We start from the raw sequence: 17,849 nt of genomic DNA, 5'->3' as shown, positions 1-17,849 counted from the left end.
GACCCGCTTGGTCCAAACTCGAAATTCGGACCAAAACTCGATTATTCATTCACCTCCGAGCCCGGCTATACAATTGATTTTGGAATCCGACCTCAAATTGAGGTCTAAATCTCCAATTTATAAAAATTCCTAATTCTACCCAAACCCCCAATTTTTACCATAGAAGTCTTAGTTTTTTGGTTGAAAATCCATGAAATGTGATGGGAAAGTGAAAAAAAGCGAGTTAGGATCACTTACCAAAGTTTTGGGGAAGATTTGGTCTTGGGAGAATCACCTCTAGGATTTTAAGATTTGAGAAATGTGAAGAATGGGTAAAAATCCCGTCCAAGTTTCATTTTGAACAGTTGCAGATGTCGCATTTACAACCAGAGCTTCGCAATTGTGAAGCTCGCAAATGCGAGACATGCATTGCAAATGCGAACCTGTCGCATTTCTGCTATTGTCGCAATTGCGAACATTTGGTCGCAATTGCGATGATTTGCCCCTCCTTGACTACTTCGCAAATGCGAAGAATAGTTCGCAATTGCGAACATGCCCAGGCCTAGTTTCCTTCGCATTTGCGATGGAAGCCTCGCAAATGCGACATTGATAGCGGTCGCATTTGCGAACCCTGACCTCGCATTTGCAAGGTCTGAGGCCTGCAACTCAGCTGAGGCATACCAGCAATTCCTTTAGTTCAAAAATCACTCCGTAGCCTATCCAAAACTCACCCGAGCCCTCGGAGCTCCAAACCAACCATGCACACAAGTCTTAAAACATTATATGGACTTGCTCGCGCGATCAAATCGCCAAAATAACATCTAGAACTATGAATTCAACACCAAAACTCATGAAAATTTCAAGATAGTTCAAAATTTCTATTTTCTCAACTAAGGGTCTGAATTACATCAAATCTCTTCCGTTTTTCACCAAGTAACACATATAGGATCTAAATACCGTAGCGGACTTGTACCGGGCTCCGGAACCAAAATACGAGCCTGATACCAACAAGATCAAATCTTATTAAATTTTCAAAAACCATTATATTTTCAGTTAAACAATTTTTTTCAAAAATTTATTTCTCGGGCTAGGGACCTCGAAATCCGATTCCGTACTTACGCCCAAGTCCTATATTTTATTACGGACCGTCGGAACACGGGTCCGGATCCGTTTACCCAAAATATTGACCGAAGTCAACTAAAATCATCTTTTTAAGCCAAAAATTATTTTTTTTAAAATTTTTCACACAAAAGCTTTTCGGTATCGCGCCCGTATTGCGCATGCAAATCGAAAAAAGATAAAAGGAGGTTTTCAAGGCCTCAGAATAGGAAACAGATTCTAAAACAAAAGATGATATTTTGGGTCATCACACTTGGTAAAGAGCTTTCTAAAGATTTGATCTTGCAGTCAGCACATGATGATGAATGTTTTCACTGTAAGAAGAAAGGGCATTGGAAGAGAAACTGCAAGGAGTATATTCCAACTCTAAAGGATAAGAAACAAGGTGAGACATTAATGAAAAAATATTTTGAAGGTTTATTTAGCTACTACTAATTCTTCACTGTGGGTATTAGATACTGGCAGTGGTTATAACATCTGCAATGTGTTGCAAGGTTCAAGATAAGTACGAGACTAAAAAAGGGAAAGTTAATCTACACGTTGAAAATGGTGCAAAAGTTAGGTCGTAGCTGTAGGATCAATTTCTTTAATAATGCCTACGGGCAAAGTACTTATGCTGGATGATTGTTATTATGTTCCTAAATTTGTTTCGAACATAATTTCAGCTTCTATGTTGGATAAGCATGGACTTCGCATTAACATAGGAAATGGTATTTGCTATATTTATTATGGTGATAATTTTCTCCAACATGATGTTTATGTCTTACCTAATGTGAATGCTAATTCGATTATGCATGTTTCAAGTCTTAAGAGAAAAAGAGATGATCATGTAAATCATACATACCTTTGGCATTATAGGCTTGGTCATATTGGAGAGAAAAAAATTAACAAGTTGTACAAGGAAGGGTACCTTTACAAGTATGATTTTGAATCATATCCAACTTGTGAATCTTGTCTCAAAGGAAAAATGACTAAATCTCTATTTACTAGAAGTGGAGAAAGAGCTTCTGAATTATTGGGACTAATTTATACAAATATTTGTGGGCCTATGAAAATTCAAGCTAGACGTGGATATTCTTACTTCATCACCTTCACTGATGATATGTCAAGATATGGATTTGTGTATCATATGAAACATAAATCTGAATCTTTTGAAATGTTCAGAAGGTTCCGTAGTGAAGTTAAGAAACAAACTGGTAAAAGTATCAAAGTACTAAGGTCTTATAGAGGTGGAGAATATCTTAGTGAAGATTTTACCAGATATCTCAAAGAGAATGTAATTCTCTCAGTGTGTCTGAAAGGAGAAATCGAACCTTATTAGATATGGTGAGATCTATGATAGGGTTCACTGATCTTCCAATAAATTTACGGGGATATGCTTTGGAAACAGTGACATACTTACTTAAATAAAGTTCCCACTACGTCAGTCTCTACAACACCATATGAGACATGGAAAAGATGTAAGCCTAACCTTAAACATATTAAAGTTTGGGGTTGTCCAGCTTATGTTAAGAGACTACAGTTTGATAAACTTGACTCAAGATCTAATAAGTGTAGTTTCATTGGGTATCCCAAGGAAACAATGGGAAATTATTTTCATCACCTTTCTGACCATAAAGTGTTTGTGGCTAGAGGAGCAACTTTTTTGGAAGAAAATTATTGTGAATAAATAGAACTTGATGAAGTTCAAAAAACTAATGAATTAACACAAAATCAAGATCATGAGATACAAGTTGAAGAATCTTTATTGGATGTTTTGAAGTTGACAAGGAAGTTGCCATCTTCAACGGTTGAAGTTCAAGAACTAAATGTAGTTCAAAAACAAGTTAATGAACCAGTTCCAAGCCAAGTTGAACAACAACAAAATCCAGCACAAGGTGAACATGTTGTACAAGTACCTCTTAGAAGGTCTACACGAGAACGTCATGTACCAACTAGATTAAATATAATGGTACAAGATGATGTATCAAATGACGTTGATCATAATGATGATGACCTTAAGACCTATGAAGAGGCTATGCAAAGTTCTGATTATAAGAAATGGCAAAAGGCCACGAAATCCATGAAGGAAAATAAAGCATGGACTTTAGTTGAACCTTCAAAAGATATAAAACCTATAGGTTGTAAATGGGTCTTTAAGAAAAAGATTGGAGCAGACGGAAAGGTGGAGACCTACAAATCCTGTCTGGTTGCCAAGGGATATCGTCAGAAAGAAGGAGTCGACTACGAAGAGATGTTCTCTCCCGTGGAAATGCTCAAATCAATGCGGATTTTGCTTGCTATAGCAACATACTATGATTATGAAATATGGCAAATGGATGTAAAAATAACTTTCCTTAATGGTGAGCTAGAAGAGGATGTGTACATGACACAACCCGAAGATTTTACATCCTCGTCTGATCATAATAAAATTTGCAAGCTACAAAGATCCATTTATGGACTAAAGCAAGCTTCTCGAAGTTGGAATATTCGATTTAACAAGACAATTGAAAAGTTCAATTTTGTTAGATGCGAAGAAGAACCTTGTGTATACAAAAAGGTTAGTGGGATCACTCTTATATTCTTAGTATTGTATATTGATGATATATTGCTCATAGGGAATGACATACCGGCAGTGCAAAGTACCAAGATTTGGCTATTTGAACAGTTCTCCATGAAACACTTGGGAGAAGCAACTTATATATTAGGAATAAAGATCTATAGAGATAGATCGAGGAAGTTGCTTGGATTTTCCCACTCTTTGTACATTGATACCATTTTGAAAAGGTATACATGGATAATTCCAAAAAAGGTTATCTATCGACAGGCACTGGAATTACTCTCAGTAGGGAGGATTGTCCTAAAATACCTGAAGTGAGAGAGAGTGCATGAGTAGGATACCATACGCTAGTGCAGTGGGAGCTATCATCTATACCATGACATGTACACGTCCTGATGTGGCTTATACACTATAAGTAATTAGCCGATATTAGGAAAATCCTGGTGAGGAACATTGAAAGGTGGTAAAGACCATTCTTAAGTACTTAAGAAGGACTAAAGACCAATTCCTCATTTATGGAGATTCTGAGTTGAAACTTGAAGGTTACACTTATGCAAGTTTCTCTTTAGATAAAGATGATAGCAAATCTATTTCTGGTTATGTATTCACCTTAAATGGTGGTGCAGTGAGTTGGAAAAGTTCCAAACAAGCTTGAGTAGCTGACTTAGTGACTGAAGCAGAATATATAGCAGCTAGTGAAGCTGCTAAGGAAGTTGTATGGATGAAAAAGTTCTTAACTGAACTTGGTGTGGTTCCTTCAATAAAAGGTACAGTTTCATTGTTGTGTGGCAATACTGGAGCCATTGCTCAAGCAAAAGAACCAGAATTACACTAAAAAAATCCAAACACGTTCTGCGAAGGGATCACTTGATAAGAGAAATCATTGGACGTGGAGACGTCTAGATTCAAAAGGTTGTTGGAAAGGAAAATGTTGCAGACCCATTCACTAAAGCTCTTGGCGCAAAGGAGTTTGCCAAGCACAAGTGAAAATTGGAAATGAAGTACAAGAGCGATTGACTCTAGTGCAAGTGGGAGATTGCTAGGGATATAGTAGATATGCCCTAGATCCAATCTCATATTTGATGATTTGAACATATTTTTGTGAATATTATTTGATATAAAAATATATGGCATCTAATATTCTTTTATTATAGTTATTATTAATTATTTGATTAACTTGAGAAGGTCCTTGATTAAATTTTGAGACTTGATATTGTGATGGAGATCATGATAATGAGAGTGAAGTTTCTTATAATTTAATCTAAATTTATTCTTGATCGTAGGATTATTAATTTGGACATTAGTAATCCGGTTAGATTAATATTTATGTGATTGTCTTTATGGGATAAAGCTTAGTTGATCTCATTAACTAGATCACATAAATAGACGATGCATATAGAGATATGATCATTGAACCGACTCATTGGATAATTCTTAATGGTTAAAATTACCATAAACTGTCAATAAGATATTCTCTTGAAGTATGTGATGTAAGAATTTCCTTTGACTTGAGATCGTCATAGTAATTCACAAGTTATTTATTGTGTTTTGATACCAGACACCTATGGCCCTTGGGCGATAGTTGAAAGGATATTGGGCACGATTAAATACTTGTAAAATTAGTGATTGATCAAGATTTAATCTGTCAGCTCTTGGTAATGAGTTTAAGCTCCATGTTGTCATGAATTATAAAATGACCAAATTAAGACCTTGGCAAGGGCAATTGAATGAAAGAAGAAAAGAGTTTCTTAGGTCATTCAACAGTCGATTATATTTGACATGAACACATAGTTGGTCGCCTATTAGGATTTGACAGTTAAACCATATCCTAGGGTGACTCATAGTTATAAGGACAGAAGGAATTATTACATTATTCTTCTACTAGTTCTTGAGAGTAAATTATATACTTCATTATATCCGATCGTTAAGGAATGTTGCTAGATGGCACCATTGATTAGTATATTGATATGATCAATTTACTACCGGTTTAGTATTGAACATGTGGGGTCGCACACTAACGAGTGTTCTGCTCTTTGCTAAAGGACTAATTATTTTATTGTTTGGTAATTAAATTATAGAATTTAATTAGTCAAATAATTTAAATTATTAGTTCAAATGAAATATTATTATATTCTTTGCTAGCACAAATGATATAATTAATATTGTGAACAAATTGAAGTTTTTTATTTGGAATAAAAAATTAAATTATATCTCTTGGTTGAAATATATATTTGATATATATGTGGTATTCATAATTAATATTTAATTTATATAAGGAATGTATACAAATATTAATTCCTTATAACATAGAATCCAATTTAGAATTGAATTGGAAAAGTTCCGAGTTCTTCAATCCATTTAGAATGGGATTAAGGAAAATTTTATGTTTGGACTTTATGGAAAGTCCTTTGAATCTTGACAATAACGTAGCCCTTCGAGAATGGGACTACAAAGTTTCCATACAAAATTCGATAAGGTTTATTTTTGGAATATCTTTTAACCTAACTAAATCATTACCTAAACCAAATAGGAAAAGAGAAAATTTGAATCCTTGAGAAGAAAAAGTATTTTGTGAAGGTGAGATTGCAATACAAAGCCAAGAGAAAAAATACAATTACAAGAAAAGTGTTTCTTGTTCTTCTAATTAGAGTTGAGGTTTTTGAGAAAAATTTCAGCACAAGTTTTTTTGTTCAATTTGTTCGCGGGTTTCGTTGATCAAAGAGTTGAGAGCAATGATCTTGTCTCGGTATGGATACACATAGACTGTTTGCACTATCTTTGAAACGACACTCTCTTCATCAGCTACGACTCAATCCTATCTTTGATATGTAAATAAATTTTAAGCACGAAAAGATCTTCCTACGATTGTTATTGTCTCCTTTGCGTATTACAAACATCTATACGCAATCCTGTACTTGCTAATGGAGTTGGTGAGTCCTCTATTTTCCTTTAACAACTTCCTTATTTTTGAATTTCCTTTAATATTGGTCTTTCAAAAAAAAATGTTAAAAGAATTTAAAATTGGTTTAGCTTCCTTCAGTCACCTAACTTTGTTAGACTTGTACTGATCACGCCCAACTATGCCTTATAAAAAGGACAATGCGGTCGTTGCAAATATAATTCAGTTTACAAGTCCGGAGTCGAATCCCACAGAGAACTAAGGTTTAGCTACAGCTGTTCACTATCACCAAGAAGACAAACTTGAACAATTCCTAACTTATAGATATTTAGATTCTTGTGTTTAACTAATTAACTAACAAATTAAAATACTAAATTAACAACTAAATATACTAAGGGTTAGAAACAAGATTAAGGAGGTCTAGAGTTATGATTTTCCCAATTGTCGGAATCGTTCCCGCTATGTCTTCTATAATTTCGCCTAAGCATTCTCTACCGATCATGAGCACTTTGCGTGTTGTAATTCTCTCCCGAGTAATCACAACAATTTACTAGACGCACTCTCCCGAGCTACGCTAGTTGGCTTTTAATACAACTCACTTCAGATCCCACCCAAGGCTTCGTTATTGCGAATCCCGCCTTTAAACCCGCAGTTATAGATCCCTCTTATATTTTGGGAGTGATGTTGTTCAATACTTACCTAAATATGCACTCTCTCCCGAGTTATGCATACTAAATAGGCACAACTAATTGAGAGCTCTTCAATTAACTACAATAAGAACGTAGTTGAACAAATAGAGATTATACTACGGCTAAATTATATAAAAATATAACAAGAATTTATCCTACAAAAGGTTCCATCAAAACCCTAGATAACAAATTAGCTATTCATAATAGTATGTAAAACTACAATACTAAAAGTCATAACCAACAATGAAAAATAGGAAGAGGAAAGAAAAAACTTGTAGAAGAATTCCCAAGCCTTGCTCCTATTGTGTCTCTGCCTCCTTAGGTCAAATCTATATAAAAAATATGTCCAATTCCTTTTCTTGGCCGGCTTCCTTGGTTTAATATAGGGTTTAGGGCTTAAAATCCCGTATTTTGCACTTTGGTCCCTGAAATTTACACATCCTGCCGCGGTTCCACCGCGGTTACGCCGGAACCGCGGCCAAACACCCTCTCAGATTCTTCATTTGTCCGCGACTGCCTTCTGTCGCGGTTCTGCCGCGAGTCCTACCGTAACCGCGGTGTTTCACCCTGTTCCGTTTGGAATTTGGAAAAACGTAAAACATAAAAGTTGTAACCCTTTGAGTTATCTTTCCAACCATATATTATGGAGCTCAAATGGAGTTTTGAGCAAAGAGTTATGTCTATTTTACTAGACAGTGCGCAATATGCCTCTTCGAGTTTTCGTTTTGTTGTTTTATCATCCGTTGATCCCCGAACGCGATCCCGGCTTAATTCCTTGAGCTCTTACTCAGACTTCAAAGCTCCAAACCACTTAAATTCATTCCATAACATCTATATAGCTCGGAATCACATCTACGAGGCATAAAACACACAATTAGTGCAAAACACTAGCGATTAAAGCGCAAACTCAACTAAAGTGCAGTAAATTAGAGTGTAATAATCGACTAAAATACGTAATTATAGCCTATTCATCATGTACCAACCCACATTGCCTTAACTTTCGAAAAAACAAAAAGAACAATTTTTTATTTTTATGTTTAAGTTCTTTTTTTTTCTTTTTATATTTTGTGGGGTGAGATTCTTGAATTGTGGAGGTTGAGGTTTTTTTTTCAGGTTGTGGAATCAGGGGTGAAGAAGATGGAGGGGGGAGAGGCAATGAGTAGGAACCAAACTCTAATTTGTGCACCAATTATAGCTGACACAGTGGATCAAATGTTGAATCTAATGCAAAATGCTAAAACTAGCGGTGCTGATCTTGTGGAGGCTCGGTTGGATAGCTTGAAAAGCTTTAATCCTCAATCAGATATTGATACTATTGTCAAACAGTCCCCTTTGCCTACCCTTTTCACTTACAGGTTTTAATTCCAAATTTAAGCTCCAAAGTTTGTCTCTTTACACTAGTGAATGTGTTATATCTGAATTGGGTTGCTAAAGTTTGTTCCTTTGTGTGTGTGTGTGTGTGTGTGTTTTGGTTCTTTTGTGTTTGTGATAGCTGGAAGCTGAATAGTGATGATTAAGATTCTATCTTCTTTTCTTGTTAAATCCAAAAATAATAAGGAGAATAAGCTTGACCAGTATTAATTTTAAGGATTCAGGACTTCTTACTGCAAGCTGAAACAGGAAAATTAAAAATGAGTGGGGGAGAGATATGTAGCATACAGTAGCAAATTCTTGATTTGATAAGGGAGGGATAGTCTAGTGGAAAAGGCTTTCCACCTCCAAGGCTCCAACCATGAGGTGGAGAGTTTGAGTCACCAAGGGGACAAGCAGGAAAACCCATTCTCGCCTCATTCCGATGAGATAGTTTTTTTTGGGGGGGTGGGGGTGGGGGTTACCGTATTGAGAGAAGAGGACTCTGGAACTGAACAAGAGACTTACCTGATTAATGCTCTGATCCTTAATGAAATGGCCTTAAGCATGACCTGTGCTTAGGTTGATAAGATTAGCCAAGTGTAGTCAGCTTTTAGCTGGAAGAAATGCTATAGCTTCAAAATTTTGTATTCATAAAGAAGTGTAATGCATCAGTTTAAAAGAGAAATTGACTGATATGTCGAATCTCCGCTGAATCTCTAGCCAATTTCTACATTGAAGTTTTATAACACTCCATCCTCCAGTTTGTTTTGAAGCCTTGTTCTGTTCAAATTCATACTGAAAATGTATATTTTTTATCTGTTGCTATGGAAGGTTACATCCCTTTTTGTTAAGATGCAATCTTTGCCCCTAGGGTTTTGGTCTAGTGGTAAAGCGCAATTCGTGATGTGCAGGTTAGGTGCACGTCACGGGTTTGAACTCTGTCGCAAACAAAAACCTGGTATTTAAAGTGGATAAGGGTTGGGGAGGGGGGCTAGTATCCACTGAGCTTTGAAGTTTGAACCGCGCCCCACGGGCCCTCGAGGATTTCTCGGTTATCCAAAAAAAAGAAGATGTGACCTCTTTTCTCTCGGTTAAAAACTTGTCACCGGCTTGACTTGCAACAAATTAGAGCACAGAACGAGTCCCTACTTGCAAGCGCTGCCTTAAAAATAGGATGAAAAGGAATGGAAATACTTTCCCCTGGTTGATCGCTTCGCCTTTGATTAGTGCACAGTATGTTCTTCGATTTGCAGCTATATTTTGGTGTGAGGCAGGGGGTAAATATTATCAAGGTAATATCTGACATATCCTGTAGATACACACATAAGGAGCATTAAAATCTAGCTTAGACCGTTCTAAAGGCAGAGAGGTATGATTGCTTGCTGCTTTATCTAATTTGTCCCTGCACTCGGGAAGACATTAATGGCACTAGGATCTTTTCTATATAAGTTTTGAGCAGTTGACTTTCTATTCACTGGCTTTTTCAGGACACCAATTGCATGAACTCAGAAAGATATTAATTTTTCTGTCTGGCTTAGTATAACGTAAATGAGCCATTTTCTTTATTTATATTGATATTCTTGTTCGTCAAAAACCTGTGCTTCTTGTTTACACATGGAAATCTCTGAACCACACTTCAATAACACAAGCAGCTGCAGGATAAGCATGTGCTGGATTTTGGTGTAATGGCTATTAAACAGTTTCAACCTTATAAAACTAGGACACTTCTGTGTCTTCATGCAAGATATTCAGGGCTTGACTAGCTCTGAGTTCAACCTTATAATAGAATTTGTAGCAGCTGTTGCGAACAAGTGATAACAAATATTTGTTCAAAGGGCAGTCCGACGTACTAAGCTCTCACTATTGTCGGGTCCAGGGAAGGGACATATAATTACAATTTACGTTTATAATTATAGCTCTACTTCCTGATTTATAGTTCTCCTCTTACTTTATTTCAAATAATGTTTTTCTCTTACTTCTAGACATTGAGAAGTGCATTCTAAAATTTTCCTACGTTGCCCATGTTTCTAGGCCCACTTGGGAAGGTGGTCAGTATGCTGGTGATGAAGCGAGTCGACTGGATGCACTTCGATTAGCAATGGAGTTGGGAGCTGATTACATTGATGTTGAGCTAAAGGTATTGATTTTAAACAACAATGGCCCTTCCCACCTTATCCCAGAAAATAAAATAAATTATAAAAAATGATGGTCTTTCCCTGAGTAGCTGCAGCTAATTGTCCTCAAACGGAATTCAGTTAAAGCATAAGAATAGGTGTATTAACTTGCCAGTCTTGTATTGAGACTTTTAACGTGATTTTGTTGAAATGGATGGCCTGTCATGCTTCTTGCATGAAGGAACATTGATCAATTTTGCAAACTAAGGATCACTTCCTGTTGGTTACATATAAATGTTAAATATATGATATCTAAACCTTTGCTAGCTTTAAATCGACATTCTTTATATTTTGAGTCTTCATTTCTTCTTCCTTTTTGCTTTGACAGGCACTTGATCAATAAATTATAATTGTTGCTTTCCTTATGCTTTTTGTTTCTTTTTCTCCCACTCCTTTAGGCTATTGACGAGTTCAATACTGCTCTACATGGAAATAAGTCAGCAAAATGCAAAGTTATTGTTTCTTCTCACAACTATGATAATACACCATCATCTGAGGAGCTCGGCAATCTAGTAGCAAGAATACAGGCATCTGGAGCTGACATTGTGAAGTTTGCAACAACTGCACTGGATGTCACTGATGTTGCACGTGTATTCCAAATTACTGTACATTCTCAAGTAAGCGGCGTAAGTGGTATAGCAAGTTTTTCAAACCATAACTTGCTTTCAAATTTGTTTGGTGATAAATCATGGTTTCTCCTGAGTTGGTTTTGGTGCGTGATAATAATAGCTTGAATCTAGAAGCAGGCTACCTTTTGTAGATTTGTATTAGGCGATACACACCAATAAGTTAGGTATTGTTGGTTAAACTTCAGACTGGGCATATATTTATAACCTAGATATATGTTAAGGGCAATGAGAGGGACAAAGACATTGAGAATAGCTTCCAAAATTAACTGTCTTTCTTTCCCTCTCCCTGAAAAAGATGGGGGTTTGTTAATGTTTTTTTAATTATCCAATGATTTTTCCCATTGCAAGAAGAACTCAAAGGTAAATAGTAGAACAATATTGGTGTATGTGTTGATGCCTTTGAGACATTTTCTCAAGTGAATGACATTTGATATCCCTTGTCAATTAAGGGGCCTTTCGCATGTCAAGTGATGAGGTTGTATTACATGTTGTTGGGCTGAAAAAAGTTGATTTGTGAGTGATAGATTATAACATCACTGGATTCTAGTTAAGACTGATGGATTCTTATTTGGTGAGACCCTATAGGATGGACCGCTCTAGGGACTTAATATTGTGAAACTGACAGTCTCAACCTTGTATGTTATATTGAATATAAAAATAATCGGCTCCAATCATAAGCTGGTTGTCATCATGGTTGAAGTTCGTTTTTTCCTGCTCCCGCTATAATATTATTCACATGCATAAATGCAGAAATGTATTTATTTGTTATTTAGGTTTTGTTATGCATAATATATTTGTCCTCCATCTCCTTGAGCCTCTGGCTTTCTTTTTCTTTCTTTTGAGTTTGCTGCTTGACTGTGAGCTTGCTTGCATTCTGAGATGCTTCTCATGATTAAACATTAATGCATTTCTTGCACTTTGTTCAAATAGGTACCAATAATAGCCATGGTCATGGGAGAGAAGGGTTTGATGTCTCGAATAGTTTGCCCAAAATTTGGTGGATACCTCACATTTGGTACTCTTGAAGTGGGAAAAGTTTCAGCTCCTGGGCAACCAACAATTAAAGATCTTTTGAATATATACAATTTCAGACAGTTGGGACCAGATACCAGAATATTTGGCATTATCGGGAAGCCTGTTAGCCATAGCAAATCACCTTTATTATATAATGAAGCTTTCAGATCAGTTGGGTTTAATGGTGTTTATATGCCTTTGCTGGTAGATAATGTTGCAAATTTCTTTCAGACTTACTCATCTTTAGATTTTGGTGGCTTCAGGTTTGCTCTCAAAACAGAAACTGGTAGTTTATACAGTTGTCTTTTAGTTTCATCAGGGTAGTCATGCCATTCTCACAGCTTAGAAAGTATCATGTACATCTACATGTATATACCATATCTCATGAGGTTGAATGTACGTACTGGATTTTTCTTTTATGTTTTGCTTTCTGTTTATTTTTGTTTTTCATTGGTCATCCTTGTTGTGTTCTTCCAAATTTTTGTGTGTGTCGTCCATGCCTAATAAATATAATTCATATGCATGTTTATTGTTTTGAAGTAGTTATACAATTTTATGATGTGCAGCTGTACAATTCCTCACAAGGAAGCCATTGTTGACTGCTGTGATGAAGTTGATCCTACCGCTAAGGTATTAGTTATATCATGATCTTATAATGCTTTTCAGCTGTTGTTTTTTTGTTTGTTTTGTATTTTTACAGGGATCAATATTGCAAAATATTCTGATGATTTGTTATATCACATGCAATTACTTGGCTTCTTAATTATCCTGCAGTTGATAGGGGCTGTCAATTGTGTCGTAAGGCGACCTGATGGGAAGTTGTTTGGTTGCAATACAGACTGTGGGTGCAATCTCCGCCATTGAAGAAGCGTTGCAAGGTCAGAATCATTTTATCAGCTGCAAACATCCTTTTCTGAAGTTAGAGCTTCTTAATGTTTGAGCTTTTGTTATTTCCTTGTACAGGCTCACAGCCTATTATGTCTGGGTCACCCTTAGCTGGTAAATTGTTTGTGGTCATTGGTGCTGGTGGCGCTGGCAAGGCACTTGCTTATGGTGCAAAGGAAAAGGGGGCTCGGGTGGTGATTGCTAACCGCACCTATGGTAGTGAAATTCCGTGTAGCTAATGACAATTGCTGAAGTTGAATATGTTACTTTGTACTGATGTGCTGTCTGATAACTTGAAGAACGAGCGAGAGAACTTGCTGATGTAGTTGGAGGTCAGGCTTTGTCTCTTGACGAGCTTAGCCATTTCCATCCAGAAAATGACATGATTCTTGCAAATACCACCTCCATTGGCATGCAACCAAAGGTTGATGATACACCAATCTCTAAGGTTTGCCTCCTTGCATTACTCGTCTTAGATAAAACAACTTGTTATTGAATCCATGTCTTATTAGTTGAACAGCTGCATGGTTAATATCATGCACAGTAAATGGGTAAACAAAGAGGGTTCAGTATTAAAAATACAAGCTTTATAAATTAGAACGGGACAGAGTTTTTTAATTTCATTTTGTTTGGGGGGTCGGTGGAGATCCCTTTTTTTTTCTTATTCTTTTACTTCTTCTTTTTCTTGGAAACTTTTTCCCTCAATTAGCTCATACCCAGCATTCAAGAATTGCTTCATGTGTTTCACTGTTTTCTCAGAGGGTACTATAATTCCAAAAATAAAATCATAGCTGGTCGTATTTTTATCACTTCATGTAAACCCTGTGATAGGTGTAATCTTGAAATCTTATTGCCCCTCTTGAAATATGAAAGAAAACACAAAAAATGGAAAAGAGCAACAACTTTGTCATGTTGTTTTCAAAAAATATGAGAAAAAAAAAATTCAAATATCTAATACTAAAACAATTTCAAAATAATAGCATGAGTTGTAATCGAGGGGAAAAAAATAAAAGCCAATCTTACCTTGCCTAGTATTCTGCTGTAGTCAAACAATAATGTATACATCACGTACATGCAAAATTTTATTTGATGTATTAATTTTTTATACGAAACCAGAAATCTACTCATTACTCATTAAAATAGTTTGAGCAACTACAAATCCTTCTGTTTCTTAGATAAGTTTATTTACTTGTACCCCACAGCAAGTAGGCTTGTACATTCCCTTGATCCATTAAAGCTTTAGCCAATTAATGATTGATTTTGGCCAGATAGGCAATATATTCATGAGTATCAAAATTATTTTCAATTTTTCTGTCTTGGGACAACAGAAATACCTTAAATTAGTTTGACGGACACTCCAAATTATCTTTATTTCCCAATAATGTGTATTATACCATAGAATGACAAGTTTATTAATTAACTCATGAAACTATTACTTTCAAGATATGGTAAATTTATCCACCACAAAATAGTAGCATAAGAATACAAGGTTCTCTGCAAAGAAAAGCCATTTATTAATGATTTAAAACCCTCCTAAACTATTATATGCTTGCATATTTTATGTTTAAACTATCTATATACTATTGTTTATATTACTCCTTGAGCTATAGCTTTCAAGGATTAAACCCCTAGTTCAATATTTTTTTTTTAAATATGTGCGTGTTTACTCTCGTAAAACACTTAAAAAAGTGTCGAGTGGCACTACATGTGTCATTTAATTCTTTCTAGATTTCATTTGAAAATAGTTGGTTCAATTATTAATTAGGAAGGAAAAAAAAGTAAAAGTAAAAAAAGAAGATAAGAAAGATAAAAAGGGAATAGACTCATTTTATGTCCCATTCCCTTGAGAGACGTGAATTAATAGTTGGTTTTGGTTGTGTGCAAAAATGTGATTGTTTATGGAGTTTTTAAGCTGTTAACTCATACTAATAATTTATACAAAGAGTTATGATAATCCCAAGGAGAAAATAGGATAAGTCACGGAATGACTTACGTAGAATATCTCCATGTTTACATATTCACCCTTTTTTTTTTAATTCCCCTCCGCATTGATTCTCTTTTGATCCCTCTTTGTTGGAGTTATTGCTCTTTAGTGACTTGAACCCACGATCCTGGAGTTGTAGGTGAAGGGTGCTGACCATTTGATTCACCGGTCTTCTCCCGAACTCACCTTCTTCATTTTCACTATTTTAGTAGAAGAGATATTTCAATCGAATATTGTTGCAATTAATATACATATGCGGTCCGCGAAGAGAAGGATTGTCCTCGTATATGATTTCATCAAATGTACTGAGCTGACCTTTAGGTTTGGAAATAACACCTAATAAATTGTTGTTTATTGTAGATGGTCAATGAATGAAGCGCCAGTTCTCATCACGTATTCTGTCACTCAAATTGTTATCAGAGAGATCTAAACATCCAATTTTATGCAAATTAGAGAATATTTACACTGTATATAATTGATATACACTCTGTATATAATTGATATACACTCTGTATACATTCAAACTACACTGTGTATACACTGGAAAAACGAATTGCAATCTGATATCCTCTTCAGTAAGAATTCAACATCGGCTATACATTGCATTCCTTCCTCTCAGAATTTTCATTCGACTTCTGAGTTCTCCTCCCTTGTTCTGCATTGTTTTAAAACTACAAACAAAGCAACTGTAAGTGTGATTTGCTGCCGAACTTTGCGTTCGCTGAAATACTGGGGTTTGAAGTACCACTACACCAGTGTGTAATTTGTTCTATCCTAGGAGGAAATAATCCATAACCTTGGGTACTAGGAGCAGATTAAATTCCTTAAGGAAACACTATGAATTTAGTGGGCTCGAATTAATTTTTGTTTCAGTTATATCATTTATATTTACGTATGTTACTGCTGTAGGTAGCTGATAAAGAGGATAATATATATCTAAGAGTGAAAAAGTTAAAACTTGATCTTCCATCATTCCATATTTATACCAGATAAGAAGTACTATACAGGAAACAACAACAACAAGCTTAAGGAATTTAATAATTTTAACTTCTATATTTGTGTTACTTTTATTATTCTAGAAACTTAAAACCTTTGTGGTTTTGTGTACTCCCATTTGGAGAGTAAAGCCTTCGTGGCGTTTTGTTGGAGATTAAAATCTACGTGATTTTTCACTCCAGTTTTAAACGTTTGTTTGTGTCATTTTTACAGTAAAATGGCGAATGACGGAAATCAAGCTGTTCCGATGAAGACTGCCAACGCATCGACAAGTCGAACTCCGGCGTTGGCACCGACAGAGAAATCCAGAAAATTTTCCGGGATGGATTTCAAGCGCTGGCAGCAAAAGATGTTCTTCTACTTTACTACATTATGTCTACAGAAGTTCATCAAGGAAGATGTTCCTGATCTTCCAGATGAAACTCCAGAGAATGATAGCTTTCTCGTGATTGAGGCGTGGAAGCATTCTGACTTCTTGTGGAGGAATTATATTCTTAGCGGACTGGAGGATAATCTGTATAATGTATACAGTGGCGTGGAGACGTCAAAAGAATTGTGGAATGCGCTTGAAAAGAAATACAAAACTGAAGATGCCGGGATGAAGAAATTCGTCGCTGCAAAATTTTTGGACTACAAAATGGTAGATAGCAAGTCTGTTATTACCCAAGTCCAGGAGTTACAAGTGATTATTCATGATCTACTTGCTAAAAGTATATTTCAAATGAATGCTAATGTTGAAAGTAAAATTTTTAGTAATTTTACTAACGGAATTTTCATTGAAGGTCTTGTCATCAACGATGCATTCCAAGTAGCAGCAATAATTGAGAAGTTGCCTCCATTGTGGAAGGACTTTAAAAATTATTTGAAACACAAACGAAAGGAGATGTCCCTTGAAGATCTCATTGTTCGATTGAGAATCGAAGAGGACAATAAAGCTGCTGAGAGAAGAGGCCGTGGAAATTCAACAATAATGGGAGCAAATATTGTTGAAGATAACAAAAAGAGAAAGAAGGCTTCTGGTCCGAAATACAACCCAAGCAAGAAGCGGTTCAGTGGAAACTGCTACAACTGTGGGAAAACCGGACACAAATCTACGGAGTGTCGTGCTCGGAAGAAAGACAAGCAAAGGGGTCAAGCAAACATGGTAGAAAAGCATGATGATGTTGATGACTTGTGCGCCATGCTTTCTGAATGCAACCTGGTAGGAAACCCAAAGGAGTGGTGGATTGATTCTGGAGCCACTCGCCATGTTTGTGCTGTGAGGGAAGCATTTTCTACATATGCTTCTGCTGGACCCGAAGAGACGCTCTCTATGGGAAATGCTGCTACAGCAAAAATTGAAGGATACGGTAAGATATTTCTCAAGATGACTTCTGGCAAGGTCATGACTTTGAACAACGTCCTTCATGTTCCCGAGATTAGGAAGAACTTAGTCTCTACTGGACTTCTTGTAAAGCACGGTTTCAAGTGCGTTTTTGTATCTGACAAGGTAGTGATTAGTAAGAATGAAATGTTTGTAGGAAAAGGTTACCTTACTGAGGGCCTTTTCAAGCTGAATGTAATAGTTGTTGAAACTAATAATAAAACTT

At 36.0% G+C, this 17,849-nt stretch overlaps 1 pseudogene; it reads left to right on the top strand.

Moving 5' to 3' along the window:
• The first annotated feature begins 8,242 nt into the window (after positions 1-8,242).
• On the top strand, positions 8,243-15,869 carry LOC104216023 (bifunctional 3-dehydroquinate dehydratase/shikimate dehydrogenase, chloroplastic-like; annotated as a pseudogene).
• The last annotated feature ends 1,980 nt before the right edge of the window (positions 15,870-17,849 follow it).

This window comes from Nicotiana sylvestris, chromosome 6, assembly GCF_000393655.2.
Source record: "Nicotiana sylvestris chromosome 6, ASM39365v2, whole genome shotgun sequence".
NCBI classification, from domain to species: Eukaryota; Viridiplantae; Streptophyta; class Magnoliopsida; order Solanales; family Solanaceae; genus Nicotiana; species Nicotiana sylvestris.
This window is presented reverse-complemented; position numbering and strand designations above follow the sequence as displayed.